The sequence below is a fragment of the Parasteatoda tepidariorum genome, chromosome 8 (assembly GCF_982258835.1).
Source record: "Parasteatoda tepidariorum strain Cologne lab strain chromosome 8, Ptep-v5.0, whole genome shotgun sequence".
In the NCBI taxonomy this organism is placed as follows: Eukaryota; Metazoa; Arthropoda; class Arachnida; order Araneae; family Theridiidae; genus Parasteatoda; species Parasteatoda tepidariorum.
The window spans coordinates 12638873-12654327 of record NC_141762.1 but is presented as its reverse complement, the minus strand read 5'-3'; the positions used below and the strand labels follow the sequence as shown (position 1 = coordinate 12654327).

The 15455-nt window shown below is 30.2% G+C and overlaps 28 non-coding genes across 28 annotated transcripts; all 28 read left to right on the top strand.

Moving 5' to 3' along the window:
• Positions 1–80: 80 nt before the first annotated feature.
• TRNAT-UGU (transfer RNA threonine (anticodon UGU)) lies at positions 81–153 on the top strand. The gene has a single exon. It is a non-coding gene; the product is annotated as a tRNA-Thr (tRNA).
• Positions 154–353: 200 nt separating this feature from the next.
• TRNAT-UGU (transfer RNA threonine (anticodon UGU)) lies at positions 354–426 on the top strand. Its single transcript has one exon. It is a non-coding gene; the product is annotated as a tRNA-Thr (tRNA).
• Positions 427–629: 203 nt separating this feature from the next.
• On the top strand, positions 630–701 carry TRNAT-UGU (transfer RNA threonine (anticodon UGU)). Its single transcript has one exon. It is a non-coding gene; the product is annotated as a tRNA-Thr (tRNA).
• A 203-nt stretch (positions 702–904) lies between these two features.
• On the top strand, positions 905–977 carry TRNAT-CGU (transfer RNA threonine (anticodon CGU)). Its single transcript has one exon. It is a non-coding gene; the product is annotated as a tRNA-Thr (tRNA).
• Positions 978–1180: 203 nt separating this feature from the next.
• Positions 1181–1253, top strand: TRNAT-CGU (transfer RNA threonine (anticodon CGU)). Its single transcript has one exon. It is a non-coding gene; the product is annotated as a tRNA-Thr (tRNA).
• Positions 1254–1456: 203 nt separating this feature from the next.
• TRNAT-UGU (transfer RNA threonine (anticodon UGU)) lies at positions 1457–1529 on the top strand. Its single transcript has one exon. It is a non-coding gene; the product is annotated as a tRNA-Thr (tRNA).
• A 203-nt stretch (positions 1530–1732) lies between these two features.
• On the top strand, positions 1733–1805 carry TRNAT-CGU (transfer RNA threonine (anticodon CGU)). The gene has a single exon. It is a non-coding gene; the product is annotated as a tRNA-Thr (tRNA).
• A 203-nt stretch (positions 1806–2008) lies between these two features.
• TRNAT-UGU (transfer RNA threonine (anticodon UGU)) lies at positions 2009–2081 on the top strand. Its single transcript has one exon. It is a non-coding gene; the product is annotated as a tRNA-Thr (tRNA).
• A 200-nt stretch (positions 2082–2281) lies between these two features.
• On the top strand, positions 2282–2354 carry TRNAA-UGC (transfer RNA alanine (anticodon UGC)). The gene has a single exon. It is a non-coding gene; the product is annotated as a tRNA-Ala (tRNA).
• Positions 2355–2827: 473 nt separating this feature from the next.
• On the top strand, positions 2828–2900 carry TRNAT-UGU (transfer RNA threonine (anticodon UGU)). The gene has a single exon. It is a non-coding gene; the product is annotated as a tRNA-Thr (tRNA).
• Positions 2901–3103: 203 nt separating this feature from the next.
• TRNAT-UGU (transfer RNA threonine (anticodon UGU)) lies at positions 3104–3176 on the top strand. The gene has a single exon. It is a non-coding gene; the product is annotated as a tRNA-Thr (tRNA).
• Positions 3177–3375: 199 nt separating this feature from the next.
• TRNAT-UGU (transfer RNA threonine (anticodon UGU)) lies at positions 3376–3448 on the top strand. The gene has a single exon. It is a non-coding gene; the product is annotated as a tRNA-Thr (tRNA).
• A 203-nt stretch (positions 3449–3651) lies between these two features.
• TRNAT-UGU (transfer RNA threonine (anticodon UGU)) lies at positions 3652–3724 on the top strand. Its single transcript has one exon. It is a non-coding gene; the product is annotated as a tRNA-Thr (tRNA).
• A 200-nt stretch (positions 3725–3924) lies between these two features.
• On the top strand, positions 3925–3997 carry TRNAT-UGU (transfer RNA threonine (anticodon UGU)). Its single transcript has one exon. It is a non-coding gene; the product is annotated as a tRNA-Thr (tRNA).
• Positions 3998–4197: 200 nt separating this feature from the next.
• TRNAT-UGU (transfer RNA threonine (anticodon UGU)) lies at positions 4198–4270 on the top strand. The gene has a single exon. It is a non-coding gene; the product is annotated as a tRNA-Thr (tRNA).
• Positions 4271–4473: 203 nt separating this feature from the next.
• Positions 4474–4546, top strand: TRNAT-UGU (transfer RNA threonine (anticodon UGU)). The gene has a single exon. It is a non-coding gene; the product is annotated as a tRNA-Thr (tRNA).
• A 203-nt stretch (positions 4547–4749) lies between these two features.
• On the top strand, positions 4750–4822 carry TRNAT-CGU (transfer RNA threonine (anticodon CGU)). Its single transcript has one exon. It is a non-coding gene; the product is annotated as a tRNA-Thr (tRNA).
• Positions 4823–5025: 203 nt separating this feature from the next.
• TRNAT-CGU (transfer RNA threonine (anticodon CGU)) lies at positions 5026–5098 on the top strand. The gene has a single exon. It is a non-coding gene; the product is annotated as a tRNA-Thr (tRNA).
• A 203-nt stretch (positions 5099–5301) lies between these two features.
• TRNAT-UGU (transfer RNA threonine (anticodon UGU)) lies at positions 5302–5374 on the top strand. Its single transcript has one exon. It is a non-coding gene; the product is annotated as a tRNA-Thr (tRNA).
• Positions 5375–5574: 200 nt separating this feature from the next.
• Positions 5575–5647, top strand: TRNAT-UGU (transfer RNA threonine (anticodon UGU)). Its single transcript has one exon. It is a non-coding gene; the product is annotated as a tRNA-Thr (tRNA).
• Positions 5648–5850: 203 nt separating this feature from the next.
• TRNAT-UGU (transfer RNA threonine (anticodon UGU)) lies at positions 5851–5923 on the top strand. The gene has a single exon. It is a non-coding gene; the product is annotated as a tRNA-Thr (tRNA).
• A 203-nt stretch (positions 5924–6126) lies between these two features.
• On the top strand, positions 6127–6199 carry TRNAT-UGU (transfer RNA threonine (anticodon UGU)). Its single transcript has one exon. It is a non-coding gene; the product is annotated as a tRNA-Thr (tRNA).
• A 473-nt stretch (positions 6200–6672) lies between these two features.
• Positions 6673–6745, top strand: TRNAT-UGU (transfer RNA threonine (anticodon UGU)). The gene has a single exon. It is a non-coding gene; the product is annotated as a tRNA-Thr (tRNA).
• Positions 6746–6948: 203 nt separating this feature from the next.
• Positions 6949–7021, top strand: TRNAT-UGU (transfer RNA threonine (anticodon UGU)). The gene has a single exon. It is a non-coding gene; the product is annotated as a tRNA-Thr (tRNA).
• A 203-nt stretch (positions 7022–7224) lies between these two features.
• Positions 7225–7297, top strand: TRNAT-UGU (transfer RNA threonine (anticodon UGU)). Its single transcript has one exon. It is a non-coding gene; the product is annotated as a tRNA-Thr (tRNA).
• A 200-nt stretch (positions 7298–7497) lies between these two features.
• TRNAT-UGU (transfer RNA threonine (anticodon UGU)) lies at positions 7498–7570 on the top strand. The gene has a single exon. It is a non-coding gene; the product is annotated as a tRNA-Thr (tRNA).
• A 200-nt stretch (positions 7571–7770) lies between these two features.
• TRNAT-UGU (transfer RNA threonine (anticodon UGU)) lies at positions 7771–7843 on the top strand. Its single transcript has one exon. It is a non-coding gene; the product is annotated as a tRNA-Thr (tRNA).
• A 200-nt stretch (positions 7844–8043) lies between these two features.
• On the top strand, positions 8044–8116 carry TRNAT-UGU (transfer RNA threonine (anticodon UGU)). The gene has a single exon. It is a non-coding gene; the product is annotated as a tRNA-Thr (tRNA).
• The last annotated feature ends 7339 nt before the right edge of the window (positions 8117–15455 follow it).

The following is a 15455-nucleotide window of genomic DNA, read 5'->3' as shown; positions in this document are numbered from 1 at the left end:
TTAAAACACAAATTGTAAAATATCACATAACCGGGTTATTTTCATTGAATTTAGAATTCGTTGTTTTACACTGCATGTGCGCCACCATAGCTCAGTGGTTAGAGCACTGGTCTTGTAAACCAGGGGTCGTGAGTTCAATCCTCACTGGTGGCTCTCAGAGTGCTGTGTTATAAATGCTTTTAATTTGGGGGATATTACATATGTCTTTGTTTTTTATGATATTTTAATATTTGAAAATACATAAAGAAAGATTTTCTTTAATGAATTTTAAAACACAAATTGTAAAATGTCACATAACCGGGTTATTTTTATTTTCATTGAATTTAGAATTCGTTGTTTTACACTGCATGTGCGCCACCATAGCTCAGTGGTTAGAGCACTGGTCTTGTAAACCAGGGGTCGTGAGTTCAATCCTCACTGGTGGCTCTCAGAGTGCTGTGTTATAAATGCTTTTAATTTGAGGGATATTACATATGTCTTTGTTTTTTATGATATTTTAATATTTGAAAATACATAAAGAAGAAAGATTTTCTTTAATGAATTTTAAAAGACAAATTGTAAAATATCACATAACCGGGTTATTTTTATTTTCATTGAATTTAGAATTCGTTGTTTTACACTGCATGTGCGCCACCATAGCTCAGTGGTTAGAGCACTGGTCTTGTAAACCAGGGGTCGTGAGTCAATCCTCACTGGTGGCTCTCAGAGTGCTGTGTTATAAATGCTTTTAATTTGAGGGATATTACATATGCCTTTGTTTTTTATGATTTTTAAATATTTGAAAATACATAAAGAAGAAAGATTTTCTTTAATGATTTTTAAAACACAAATTGTAAAATATCACATAACCGGGTTATTTTTATTTTCATTGAATTTAGAATTCGTTGTTTTACACTGCATGTGCGCCACCATAGCTCTGTGGTTAGAGCACTGGTCTCGTAAACCAGGGGTCGTGAGTTCAATCCTCACTGGTGGCTCTCAGAGTGATGTGTTATAAATGCTTTTAATTTGAGGGATATTACATATGTCTTTGTTTTTTATGATTTTTAAATATTTGAAAATACATAAAGAAGAAAGATTTTCTTTAATGAATTTTAAAACACAAATTGTAAAATATCTTATAACCGGGTTATTTTTATTTTCATTGAATTTAGAATTCGTTGTTTTACACTGCATGTGCGCCACCATAGCTCAGTGGTTAGAGCACTGGTCTCGTAAACCAGGGGTCGTGAGTTCATTCCTCACTGGTGGCTATCAGAGTGCTGTGTTATAAATGCTTTTAATTTGAGGGATATTACATATGTCTTTGTTTTTTATGATATTTTAATATTTGAAAATACATAAAGAAGAAAGATTTTCTTTAATGAATTTTAAAACACAAATTGTAAAATATCACATAACCGGGTTATTTTTATTTTCATTGAATTTAGAATTCGTTGTTTTACACTGCATATGCGCCACCATAGCTCTGTGGTTAGAGCACTGGTCTTGTAAACCAGGGGTCGTGAGTTCAATCCTCACTGGTGGCTCTCAGACTGCTGTGTTATAAATGCTTTTAATTTGAGGGATATTACATATGCCTTTGTTTTTTTTTATTTTTATATATTTGAAAATACATAAAGAAGAAAGATTTTCTTTAATGAATTTTAAAACACAAATTGTAAAATATCACATAACCGGGTTATTTTTATTTTCATTGAATTTAGAATTCGTTGTTTTACACTGCATGTGCGCCACCATAGCTCAGTGGTTAGAGCACTGGTCTCGTAAACCAGGGGTCGTGAGTTCATTCCTCACTGGTGGCTATCAGAGTGCTGTGTTATAAATGCTTTTAATTTGAGGGATATTACATATGTCTTTGTTTTTTATGATATTTTAATATTTGAAAATACATAAAGAAGAAAGATTTTCTTTAATGAATTTTAAAACACAAATTGTAAAATATCACATAACCGGGTTATTTTTATTTTCATTGAATTTAGAATTCGTTGTTTTACACTGCATGTGCGCCACCATAGCTCAGTGGTTAGAGCACTGGTCTTGTAAACCAGGGGTCGTGAGTTCAATCCTCACTGGTGGCTCTCAGAGTGCTGTGTTATAAATGCTTTTAATTAGGGGGATATTACATATGTTTTTGTTTTTTATGATATTTTAATATTTGAAAATACATAAAGAAAGATTTTCTTTAATGAATTTTAAAACACAAATTGTAAAATATCACATAACCGGGTTATTTTTATTTTCATTGAATTTAGAATTCGTTGTTTTACGCTGCATGTGCGCCACCATAGCTCAGTGGTTAGAGCACTGGTCTTGCAAACCAGGGGTCGTGAGTTCAATCCTCACTGGTGGCTCTCAGAGTGCTGTGTTATAAATGCTTTTAATTTGGGGGATATTACATATGTCTTTGTTTTTTATGATATTTTAATATTTGAAAATACATAAAGAAAGATTTTCTTTAATGAATTGTAAAACACAAATTATAAAATATCACATAAAAACGTTATTTTTATTTTGATTGAATTCAGAAATCGTTGTTTTACACTCCATGTGAGGCACTATAGCTCAGTGGTTAGAACGCTGGTCTAGTAAACCAGGGGTCGTGAGTTCAATCCTCACTGGTGGCTCTCAGAGTGCTGTGTTATAAATGCTTTTAATTTGGGGGATATTACATATGTCTTTGTTTTTTATGATATTTTAGTATTTGAAAATACATAAAGAAAGACTTTCTTTAATGAATTTTAAAACACAAATTGTAAAATGTCACATAACCGGGTTATTTTTATTTTCATTGAATTTAGAATTCGTTGTTTTACACTGCATGTGCGCCACTATAGCTCAGTGGTTAGAGCACTGGTCTTGTAAACCAGGGGTCGTGAGTTCAATCCTCACTGGCGGCTCTCAGAGTGCTGTGTTATAAATGCTTTTAATTTGAGGGATATTACATATGCCTTTGTTTTTTATGATTTTTAAATATTTGAAAATACATAAAGAAGAAAGATTTTCTTTAATGAATTTTAAAAGACAAATTGTAAAATATCACATAACCGGGTTATTTTTATTTTCATTGAATTTAGAATTCGTTGTTTTACACTGCATGTGCGCCACCATAGCTCAGTGGTTAGAGCACTGGTCTTGTAAACCAGGGGTCGTGAGTTCAATCCTCACTGGTGGCTCTCAGAGTGCTGTGTTATAAATGCTTTTAATTTGGGGGATATTACGTATGTCTTTGTGTTTATGATATTTTAATATTTGGAAATACATAAAGAAAGATTTTCTTTAATGAATTTTAAAACACAAATTGTAAAATATCACATAACCGGGTTATTTTTATTTTCATTGAATTTAGAATTCGTTGTTTTACACTGCATATGCGCCACCATAGCTCAGTGGTTAGAGCACTGGTCTTGTAAACCAGGGATCGTGAGTTCAATCCTCACTGGTGGCTCTCAGACTGCTGTGTTATAAATGCTTTTAATTTGAGGGATATTACATATGCCTTTGTTTTTTATGATTTTTAAATATTTGAAAATACATAAAGAAGAAAGATTTTCTTTAATGAATTTTAAAAGACAAATTGTAAAATATCACATAACCGGGTTATTTTCATTTTCATTGAATTTAGAATTCGTTGTTTTACACTGCACGTGCGCCACCATAGCTCAGTGGTTAGAGCACTGGTCTTGTAAACCAGGGGTCGTGAGTTCAATCCTCACTGGTGGCTCTTAAAGTGCTGTAATATAAATGCTTTTAATTTGGGTTATATTACATATGTCTTTGTTTTTTATGATATTTTAATATTTGAAAATACATAAAGAAAGATTTTCTTTAATGAATTGTAAAACACAAATTGTAAAATATCACATAAAAACGTTATTTTTATTTTTATTGAATTCAGAAATCGTTGTTTTACACTCCATGTGAGGCACTATAGCTCAGTGGTTAGAACGCTGGTCTTGTAAACCAGGGGTCGTGAGTTCAATCCTCACTGGTGGCTCTCAGAGTGCTGTGTTATAAATGCTTTTAATTTGGGGGATATTACATATGTCTTTGTTTTTTATGATATTTTAATATTTGAAAATACATACAGAAAGATTTTCTTTAATGAATTTTAAAACACAAATTGTAAAATATCACATAACCGGGTTATTTTTATTTTCATTGAATTTAGATTTCGTTGTTTTACACTGCATGTGCGCCACCATAGCTCAGTGGTTAGAGCACTGGTCTTGTAAACCTGGGGTCGTGAGTTCTATCCTCACTGGTGGCTCTCAGAGTGCTGTGTTATAAATGCTTTTAATTTGAGGGATATTACATATGTCTTTGTTTTTTATGATATTTTAATATTTGAAAATACATAAAGAAGAAAGATTTTCTTCAATGAATTTTAAAACACAAATTGTAAAATATCACATAACCGGGTTATTTTTATTTTCATTGAATTTAGAATTCGTTGTTTTACACTGCATGTGCGCCACTATAGCTCAGTGGTTAGAGCACTGGTCTTGTAAACCAGGGGTCGTGAGTTCAATCCTCACTGGTGGCTCTCAGAGTGCTGTGTTATAAATGCTTTTAATTTGAGGGATATTACATATGCCTTTGTTTTTTATGATTTTTAAATATTTGAAAATACATAAAGAAGAAAGATTTTCGTTAATGAATTTTAAAACACAAATTGTAAAATATCACATAACCGGGTTATTTTTATTTTCATTGAATTTAGAATTCGGTGTTTTACACTGCATGTGCGCCACCAAAGCTCAGTGGTTAGAGCACTGGTCTCGTAAACCAGGGGTCGTGAGTTCATTCCTCACTGGTGGCTATCGGAGTGCTGTGTTATAAATGCTTTTAATTTGAGGGATATTACATATGTCTTTGTTTTTTATGATATTTTAATATTTGAAAATACATAAAGAAGAAAGATTTTCTTTAATGAATTTTAAAAGACAAATTGTAAAATATCACATAACCGGGTTATTTTTATTTTCATTGAATTTAGAATTCGGTGTTTTACACTGCATGTGCGCCACCAAAGCTCAGTGGTTAGAGCACTGGTCTCGTAAACCAGGGGTCGTGAGTTCATTCCTCACTGGTGGCTATCGGAGTGCTGTGTTATAAATGCTTTTAATTTGAGGGATATTACATATGTCTTTGTTTTTTATGATATTTTAATATTTGAAAATACATAAAGAAGAAAGATTTTCTTTAATGAATTTTAAAAGACAAATTGTAAAATATCACATAACCGGGTTATTTTTATTTTCATTGAATTTAGAATTCGTTGTTTTACACTGCATGTGCGCTACCATAGCTCAGTGGTTAGAGCACTGGTCTTGTAAACCAGGGGTCGTGAGTTCAATCCTCACTGGTGGCTCTCAGAGTGCTGTGTTATAAATGCTTTTAATTTGGGGGATATTACATATGTCTTTGTTTTTTATGATATTTTAATATTTGAAAATACATAAAGAAAGATTTTCTTTAATGAATTTTAAAACACAAATTGTAAAATATCACATAACCGGTTTTTTTTTATTTTCATTGAATTTAGAATTCGTTGTTTTACTCTGCATGTGCGCCACCATAGCTCAGTGGTTAGAGCACTGATCTTGTAAACCAGGGGTCGTGAGTTCAATCCTCACTGGTGGCTCTCAGAGTGCTGTGTTATAAATGCTTTTAATTTGGGGGATATTACATATGTCTTTGTTTTTTATGATATTTTAATATTTGAAAATACATAAAGAAAAAAGATTTTCTTCAATGAATTTTAAAACACAAATTGTAAAATATCACATAACCGGGTTATTTTTATTTTCATTGAATTTAGAATTCGTTGTTTTACACTGCATGTGCGCCACTATAGCTCAGTGGTTAGAGCACTGGTCTTGTAAACCAGGGGTCGTGAGTTCAATCCTCACTGGTGGCTCTCAGAGTGCAGTGTTATAAATGCTTTTAATTTGTGGGATATTACATATGTCTTTGTTTTTTATGATATTTTAATGTTTGAAAATACATAAAGAAGAAAGATTTTCTTTAATGAATTTTAGAACACAAATTGTAAAATATCACATAACCTGGTTATTTTTATTTTCATTGAATTTAGAATTCGTTGTTTTACACTGCTTGCGCGCCACCATAGCTCAGTGGTTAGAGCACTGGTCTTGTAAACCAGGGGTCGTGAGTTCAATCCTCACTGGTGGCTCTTAAAGTGCTGTAATATAAATGCTTTTAATTTGGGTTATATTACATATGTCTTTGTTTTTTATGATATTTTAATATTTGAAAATACATATAGAAAGATTTTCTTTAATGAATTTTAAAACACAAATTGTAAAATATCACTTAACCGGGTTATTTTTATTTTCATTGAATTTAGAATTCGTTGTTTTACACTGCATGTGCGCAACCATAGCTCAGTTTTTAGAGCACTGGTCTTGTAAACCAGGGGTCGTGAGTTCAATCCTCACTGGTGGCTCTCAGAGTGCTGTGTTATAAATGCTTTTAATTTGGGGGATATTACATATGTCTTTGTTTTTTATGATATTTTAATATTTGAAAATACATAAAGAAAGATTTTCTTTAATGAATTTTCAAACACAAATTGTAAAATATCACATAACCGGGTTATTTTTATTTTCATTGAATTTAGAATTCGTTGTTTTACACTGCATGTGCGCCACCATAGCTCAGTGGTTAGAGCACTGGTCTTGTAAACCAGGGGTCGTGAGTTCAATCCTCACTGGTGGCTCTCAGAGTGCTGTGTTATAAATGCTTTTAATTTGGGGGATATTACATATGTCTTTGTTTTTTATGATATTTTAATATTTGAAAATACATAAAGAAAAAAGATTTTCTTCAATGAATTTTAAAACACAAATTGTAAAATATCACATAACCGGGTTATTTTTATTTTCATTGAATTTAGAATTCGTTGTTTTACACTGCATGTGCGCCACTATAGCTCAGTGGTTAGAGCACTGGTCTTGTAAACCAGGGGTCGTGAGTTCAATCCTCACTGGTGGCTCTCAGAGTGCAGTGTTATAAATGCTTTTAATTTGTGGGATATTACATATGTCTTTGTTTTTTATGATATTTTAATGTTTGAAAATACATAAAGAAGAAAGATTTTCTTTAATGAATTTTAGAACACAAATTGTAAAATATCACATAACCTGGTTATTTTTATTTTCATTGAATTTAGAATTCGTTGTTTTACACTGCTTGCGCGCCACCATAGCTCAGTGGTTAGAGCACTGGTCTTGTAAACCAGGGGTCGTGAGTTCAATCCTCACTGGTGGCTCTTAAAGTGCTGTAATATAAATGCTTTTAATTTGGGTTATATTACATATGTCTTTGTTTTTTATGATATTTTAATATTTGAAAATACATATAGAAAGATTTTCTTTAATGAATTTTAAAACACAAATTGTAAAATATCACTTAACCGGGTTATTTTTATTTTCATTGAATTTAGAATTCGTTGTTTTACACTGCATGTGCGCCACCATAGCTCAGTTTTTAGAGCACTGGTCTTGTAAACCAGGGGTCGTGAGTTCAATCCTCACTGGTGGCTCTCAGAGTGCTGTGTTATAAATGCTTTTAATTTGGGGGATATTACATATGTCTTTGTTTTTTATGATATTTTAATATTTGAAAATACATAAAGAAAGATTTTCTTTAATGAATTTTCAAACACAAATTGTAAAATATCACATAACCGGGTTATTTTTATTTTCATTGAATTTAGAATTCGTTGTTTTACACTGCATGTGCGCCACCATAGCTCAGTGGTTAGAGCACTGGTCTTGTAAACCAGGGGTCGTGAGTTCAATCCTCACTGGTGGCTCTCAGAGTGCTGTGTTATAAATGCTTTTAATTTGGGGGATATTACATATGTCTTTGTTTTTTATGATATTTTAATATTTAAAAATACATAAAGAAAGATTTTCTTTAATGAGTTTTAAAACACAAATTGTAAAATATCACATAACCGGGTTATTTTTATTTTCATTGAATTTAGAATTCGTTGTTTTACACTGCATGTGCGCCACCATAGCTCAGTGGTTAGAACGCTGGTCTTGTAAACCAGGGGTCGTGAGTTCAGTTCTCACTGGTGGCTTTCGGAGCTTGAGTGCAGAGTTGTGAACCCTTTTAAATTCAGGGCTATTTCATATGTCTTTGTTTTTTATGATATTTTAATACTTGAAAATAAGTAAAGAAGAAAGATTTTCTTTTATGAATTTTAAAACACAAATTGTAAAATATCACTTAACCAGGTTATTTTTATTTTGATAGAATTTAGAATTCGCTGTTTTACACTCCATGTGCGCAACCATAGCTCAGTGGTTAGAGCACTGGCCTTGTGAACTAAGGGGCGTGAGCATACACGGGAAGGTAGCTATTAAAAAGTAACGAGTAACAAATAAAAAGTTTTGATTTTAAAAAGTAACGAGTAAAAAGTGATAGTAAAATTACAAGTACGAAACGTAATTTTTTATTTTAATTTAAACTTTTTAAAGAGCTATTAATGTTTAAGATTTTAGTAATGATTTATATTTTTAAGATTTCACGCTAGAACACAGTTCAATTGTATTTAACCGAGCTGCAAGTAAAGCTAACATTGTTTGCAATACAAACCATGTAAGATTGTATAACCATCTTTGGGGTTTGATGAGCGTCAGAGAAAAGGCGGTAAAGTCCACTAGTAATTAATAATTCGTAATGCTGAAAAACGCTGCCACCGTTTTGGATGTTCCACTTTATTTTTGTTTTTCTGCGAAAAACTATGAGATTTTGAAATTTAAATTTTCAAAAGTATGTAGAAAATTTTACATGCCGTATGACGGAATAAAAAAAAATCTCATTCTATAATTAGTAAGTTCCAGAATTATCAACTGTTTATTTGTAAGTTTCAAAATTATAAGCTGTTAAACTCGTTGTAAAAAATAGCAAGCGTGGTACTCTACAGACAGCAGGAAAGCAACTAAAGAGTTTAATTTAATGTGCTGAAAGAGCCATTAAGTTAATGCAAATTAGAAGTGCTATTTTCCGCGAATTTTCTCCTCCTTTTTGTTTTACTTTAATGACTATTTATCTATTGTTGTATAAAATTTAATTTATCTCTTTTTAGATCTTTATTCTATAAGCTTGAATTGATGTCGAAAGTAATAATAAATAGAGTATAGCTGTTACGAGATTCGGTTACACACCAGATGTTAGGGTGTGATATAATAACATTTATATTGAAACTTTTGAAAATATAAATTTAATTCAAGAATCAAAGAGAACTTTATGCTATTTGTGTCACTGTTATTACAAAAGCCCGAATTCTGATAACTCCTAAGTTATACGAGTAAAATCTCAGATTTACCAAAGTGATTAGGTAACTCGCCTTTCATCGTAAAGGTTTGATGAAAAATAGAAATGTGATCATATTAAAGTATACTTCGGACTTTTACCAAGCCATTTAGGTTAAAGATAGTTTTCACAGGTAAAACCTAGGATTTACCAAAGTGGCTTGGTGACTCCTGGGTCTTTCACCGAAAAGGCTTGGTAAAAACCTAAATGTTATCATATTAAAGTATACTTCGGAATTTTACCAAGCCATTTGAGTAAAATATAGGTTTTACCAGTTCTGAACGTCGAATTTTTACCGTAACAACACAATGGTAACGTTATATATTGTTAACTCTTTTATTTCTTCTTATTTGAGTCACGCTTTCTGTTTTCCTAAGTTTAATTTTGTTTGTAAGTATCGTTCATTGTCTTTCAAATTCAGGTAAACATAAGTATTCTCAAATAAAATTAAAATAATTAGACATTTTATTAACAAAATGATCTAAGCTTTTAAAAAAAAAGATATTAAAACTACAATCATGAATGAAAAGCAAATTTGGGAGTTGGAGAGCGAAGCGAGGAGGGGGCGTAGCGTCTTAGTAAGTTAAGGAAAATATTTAATATCGCCTGCAAAATAATAATTTTTTTTCCAAATTTATAAATTAAGGCGATATGTGCTGTTTGGTCTCGGTTAAGAAACTGCACTACAAAATAATAATAATAATAAATAAATAAATAAATTTAAAAAAGCTGCTAAAGGTTAGTTCGAATTTGAAACCTGTTGAGAGTTACACAATCGAATGTTCGATCGAAAGTTGTTACGTACCTACCTTCAGCGGAAAAAGTTAGCAAACATGAATTGTGTGGTGAAAAAGAAAAAAAGAAGAAAAAATCAGGACGTATCCTTCCTGGCATTTTCGAATGAGGGCAGGGTTATCATTGAATTCTACCATTTGACCTCATTACAAAAAAAACTCATGCTCTATCTCATTCCTTTGCGTGTGCCTTCTCCAAGCAAATTTAAAAGTACACACAAGATGTTAAACTGTTGCATGTTTGTTTACAGTTGTTATTTTTTATTATAAATTGCTGATGAAAAGAAATTTTGATTAAATTTTTTCATACGGTACGATAATTAGTTAAGTTATAAGCAAGAATGAAAGTTGAAAAAATATAAGATTTACTGACGGCACTTTATTTATTTAAGACAGTTTTTTGAAGGCGCCGTCGTCATATGAAATGGTGCTATTTTTTTTAACTGCTGTGAGTAGGCAATTGTTGTTAGGTCAAGTTTAGCCTATTCAAAACCAGCTCTGTCTACGATTATTTTGAAAATGGCGCAAAACGTCCATATGGAAAAAAAATCACAGTTTTGTGAAAATGATAAGTGTTTCTGGTTTAATATTTTAATATTTAAAAACTTACTCCAATGCTGCATGACCTAGGATTATAAAAATTTGCAAAGACTGAGAATAGGACAGTGATTTTGATAATTTTCATCTCGTTGGAAAAATGTCGCCAAATTGGCGATTTTAAAAAAAGTTTAATAACTTTTAAAATATTATGCAAAAATTAAAAATAGTGAGTTTGATAATTTTCATCTAGGTGGGAAAATGTCGCCAAATTGATGATTTAAAAAAAAAACGTTTAATAACTTTACAAATACTAACTAATAAGTTATTTGTCTATTCTAAAGCCCAGATAATTTTTCATTGAAAGATTATATATAAGGTTTAAAATCATCGGATTGCTTCAAGTCTAAGAGTTTTAAACTATAGCTTCTTTATTTTTCTCGGCGAAAAACAGCTTTAATTGTTAAAAAGTGCGATGTGTAATTAAAATATTCGATTCTCGATGTCCCGAATTTTCAATATCCCTAAAGTTTTAATGTCTCCCTTTGAGTTCATTATATAGAGGTTTAACGTAATTTTTAATTGAATAATTTTCAATTATTTTTAAAAATATCGCACATACCTTTAGTTTGTTTTGGATTGAATGAAGGATGATTATTCAGTCCCTAAATTTGAAAAAATATTCTTTAAGTAATAAACTGGATTTTTTGCTCTACTAATTTACGAAGAAATATCTTTTCCTTCAATTTCTTTTATAAAGAATTAATAATTCCTGATAGTAAATATTTGAAACATATCTTTTGAGTAATATCTTCAATTCAGTAAAAAAAATTTGGTGTAACTATTTTAAGAAAAGTATATTTTTCCTAAATTTCTTTCATAATGAATGAATAGTTTCAGTCAATAAAGGTTTTGAAAAATATCTTTAGAGTAATATCTTCAATTCAATACAAAAAACTTTTTGGTGTAACTATTCTACGAAAATTTTATTTTTCTTTTCCTTTAATAGTGGATAAATAGTATTTTTTTTTTTTAAGTATATACTTTAAAGCAAAAAATAAAAGTTTATTAAAAAATATTGTTGAATTCTAGATCATAAATGATAAATTGAAAAATAAAACGATTTGATTGTAAATAAATAAAAAAAATGTCAAGTTAACTTTTCTTAATCAAAAGGAAATATCAGTTTATCAAAATGAAAAAAACGGATAAATTGAAAAATTTACTTCGTATACATCGCAATATGCAAATCAGCGCACAATTACATTAAAAAAGATTCCGCAAACTTTACACAACATTAAAAACATTTAATAACATTTTAACACTTAATTACATATAGAATTTTATGTCCAACAAAAACAGTTTACATTTGAAATTTCCATTAAAACTATATTTAAAAAGTAGTGTTTAAACTTTACATAACTTACGAAACATTTAATGACATTTTAACACTTAATAACAATGTCTATATAAAAATTTACCGCCCCCTCAACTTGAAAAACAGTTTCAATTAATCTCATTTTATAAAAAGATAAAATAATTGAATTACATGTTAGAAAATCATTACCAAAACGTCACTTCTTTAATCCTTAAAGAATTCGATTCACTTCTAACTTCTAAGTACAATTTCTTTTTGAAATATTAAATTATCTTTCGATGCTAAAATAATCCTATGTCATCATTTTGTAAAATCTAAACTCTATTGAATTTGAAAAATTCTTTTAATATTTAAAGAAATAACATCGAAATCATTGTTCCTCATTAAAACAAAACCGGTTAATTTCAAACGATTAAAGTTAAAGATTGTCGCAATTAAATATATTTAAAAAAGAAGAACTGAAGTGAAAAGTCATAAATCGTCTGCTAACTTTCAACAAATGATTTCTCATAACAGCGTTCTACGGAACAATTAACTGCCATTTACTATAGACGAATGAATTGATTCTGCTTAAAGAGCGCCAAAAAAACTGCCTTCTTCCGATTGGTAATTATTAAAAAATATAAATTGCAAAAAATGGTGCAGGAGTCATACTCGGGGTCGACTGATCGGATGGAGAGCAAGATCGTCTGAATAATAATCGTGTTGAAGGAGTTACAAGACAAGATGGGATGGGTCAACGTACCAAGCAAGGTCAATGTGCCAAATAGCAAGTGAGCTATAGGTCACTTTCTACTGTAAAAAAAAAAGGAGTCCACAGCATATCGTTGAGGGCCATTGACCATGATTACCTTTGATGGGGGCCTGTGTACAAATTTAAAATCTATGGACCGGAAAATTTTGATGAAGCGTCGGTTTTCTGATTTTAATTGAGATGGCCCCTATAGGAAACGCCGTTGTTTCGTTCAGGATCAAGATTATGTAAATGCTTTTCCTTTGGTCTAGCATAAAAATTGTTACAATTTCTTTTTCACGTTGCATTTCACAAATCTGAATAATTTTTCTATTTCCTCTTTTTTTTTTTTTTTTTTCGCGTTGCAAGAAGCTGTTAAAGGAAGAACACTTAATTTTCAAACTATAGATTTATAATTATTTTCATTTTTTTCCCCTGTGCAGATTGTATTGCTGTACACGGGAGAAAGGAATCATCGGAAATTTTAACTGTCGTTTTCTCAAACAAAAATTTTTTTTTTATTATTATTATTATTATTCCCGAACTTCCTGTTGCTAAATAATAAAAAAAATTTGTTTAAATTTTATTAATTGGAATGTGCGTTCCTAAAATTAGTTACAAAATCTGAATGTTATAAGCATTACAAAATAGTGTCTAAGACGAGTATATTTCATTGACGCGCATATGGGTGAAATTAAAAACTAAAAATTTGGAAATTTTAAAATAGATTACTTACTAAGAAACTGATTAATAATTTGAAATATTTTTCTTTAGTGTTATTCACTTAAATGAACAAAACTCTTGTTCTTTTGAACCTAGTAATCTAATTTCAATATTGAAAGTATTTTTAAAACTATTTTAAAGTAATATAGTAATTATAGAAAGAAAAACTTTTGTTTTTAGTTAGTTTTTTATTCTTATTAGTATTGTTGTTATTTTGATTAATTTATTTACTTGAAAACTTTGACGCGTAATATTTGCCAACAATTAAAAGCTGGATTTCTTAAAGATGCTGACCATATTTCATGCACATGCACATTAAATAGCGTTTTCCCAAATCAGCGTTTTTAATTTCCTTATTCATTAAGTGTGAATTAATAATGTAGAACCTTTTTCTTCTATTTTATTTATTGAAATGTGCGTTCTAAAGGACCTAGTTGCCAATTTTTAAAGTTGTGAACATTTTTGAAGCTAATATTATAACTAAAAAAAAGCAAAAAGTTTTAGGAAAGCTTGACAACTAAAGCAAACTAAAAAGTTTTGCTAGCAAATGCGGCGAGAGAAAGTATTCATGCATGGCAAAAGCTCGAACAACAAGACAATATTGCTGAATTTTAACAAAGTGCTAATTTTTTAAGTAAATCAAGAGAAAATTCAAATAGAAATGGTGCCTATACAGATTTTTAGTTTCAAAACTTTTTTTTGTTAACTTTTTAAAATTTATTTCAAAATATGTGCATTAAGGAAAATGAATATGTATGCCTTTTTTTCATCATTTACAGTTTGATGTATTTTAACTGTAAATCTTTACTATCTCAGTTCTTTTAAAATAAATCAGGTGCAAATTAAAGAAGAAATTGAGTTTACACTGTCATTTTATAAACGTCTTTCGAAACATGGGGAATAATAATGCGAAAATAAATATACATGTTTTTATATGCTTGCCAAGAGATTGTTGTATATTTATCTGTTTATCTTAACTATCTCGGTACTTACAGATTATTTTCTGATTCAAACTATGGCTTGCTTTAAAATGAAGCAAAAAAATTTTTTTTTAAACATTTGAAAGTTTAGATTACATTAAAAAAATCACTCTTACCACTTTCTAATTGAAATACAAAAGCGTTGTTTAAATATAAATCTTAAAAATTTATTGTAGGTTAAATGATCAGGATCGGAACTCATTATCCGTAAAATAAAAGGTGCCCGTTAGAAATAAAAAAAAAGAAAATGATCCTCACTGTTCTATTAAACGGGTTTGAATGGAAGGAAAGTTGTTTGGCCTTTTACAAAACGGTCGCCAAATTTCTGCCAACTGACCCAACAGATGACATCTAATTAGAGCTTGACCTTCCTACTGGACAATACCGCCACGCATCAATGAGTTCCAGTCTAAATGACACAACTGATGCAGTGCAATTCAATGTTAATACAATATATTGCATTTGAAAAACTTTTTTTTTCTAACATCCTATATTTACATGAAGATTATTTGGCTGCTGTGTTTTATACTGAAGAATATTTTCTGTGCCTTTGACATCTGAATCTATTAAATGTTCTTGATAATTGTGGCCATAAATTCTGTAACTGTTTAATGTTGTTGATAATTTTGTGTTTGATTTATATATCAAGTAAATGTTCCTGATAACTGTATGTTTAATTTCTAGACGTGAGAATTATTCTTGATATTTGTATGTTTAATTTCTAGATTTGTGAAATGTTCTCGATAATTGTGTGATTGATTTCTAAATCTGTGAAATGTTCCTGATAATTGTGTGTTTAATTCTAGATCCATGAAATGTACTCGAGGATTGTGTGTTTGATTTCTGGATAATTGAAATGTTTATGATTGTGTTTCGGATATCAGTGAAATGCTCTCTAATGTCTTGTATCTTTATCTATTAAATTTTCTATGAATTTGTATCATTTATATATTTAG